The sequence below is a fragment of the Anabrus simplex genome, chromosome 1 (assembly GCF_040414725.1).
Source record: "Anabrus simplex isolate iqAnaSimp1 chromosome 1, ASM4041472v1, whole genome shotgun sequence".
Classification (NCBI taxonomy): domain Eukaryota; kingdom Metazoa; phylum Arthropoda; class Insecta; order Orthoptera; family Tettigoniidae; genus Anabrus; species Anabrus simplex.
Window position 1 is genome coordinate 1,692,255,097 of NC_090265.1, and position 1,235 is coordinate 1,692,256,331.

Consider the following 1,235-nt stretch of genomic DNA (forward strand, 5'->3'; position numbering starts at 1 on the left):
AGTTCCGTAGATCGTAATCGCTGGGGGGGCGGGGCTGCTTGTAGCTGTTCGATGTCTACCGAGATAAGTACAGTACGCAAAAAATTTTAATGATACTTGGTGTTACGGTGGTGAGGAGTAAGGAGGAAGCTACCCCTGTAACGGCAAGACTGCCACCTGAATGGAAATGAAATCTGAATTGAATCGATAGTATGATTGATCGATATGAATTTTTTAAACCTTTATTATAAGCCAACAACTGTGTCAAAGCCTACTAGATACTAGGAGGCCTGGACAGAGAGCCAATTTCTTGCATTAAAAACGGGGTAATAGTTTTTCTCTTTTCCACCGCTAGGTTCGCGTTTATGTTCTGTTGTTTGGCGCGAATTCTATGATTACGTGTGTTACTGCAACATGTTTTATGAGAAGAAATTACATATAATAATATAATAATAATAATAATAATAATAATAATAATAATAATAATAATAATAATAATAATAATAATAATAAGGAAAGGCCTTATCTAACATGAAATATGAAGAGTTTGGTCCCTTTTTAATTTATTTGGTCTCACGATTTGCAATATATGGATGGTTGCTGAGATGCACTTAACATTTATTTAGTTATGTGCTTCCAAATTACCGTCAAGGTGGTGGTGGTGATTATTGTTTTAAGAGGAAGTACAACTAGGCAACCATCCTCTATATAACACTAATCAGAGAGAGAGACTGGAAGGGACCGGACACTTGCGCAAATGAAAGTATCGGCCAGAGGAAGACAAGGGACACAAAAGGCGTGAAAATGAAAAACTCCCTACCCCTCGGAAACCTAATAGCGTCGGGGTCGGCAAAGAACCAGAGTTGACCAAGGAAGGTCGGATAGGATAGATGAAAGTGAGGAGCCTTGCACAAGTAAGTGGAAGAAATGCCAGGACTCAGCTAAGGGTCCCGTGGTCGCCAACCCACGATCCAAATTCCAGAGCCCCTGGGTCCAATTGCCGTCAAGTTTCTCTTTCATTTCTGTAGGTTAAGGTGGTTTATTGTTGCGTGCATAACTGCACATCTGACACAGCGAAGAAATATACACAAATGTAAATTTTCATCTTTTTCCTAAAGATCCGAGTTTAGGGGACAAATGGAGGCTTGCTATTTCTCGACAGGGCAGCAGAAAAGGATCTCTTTGGGCTCCTAGTGATAACTCCAGAATATGTAGCTTGCACTTTGTTGAATCAGATTACAGTGTAAGTACTGTGA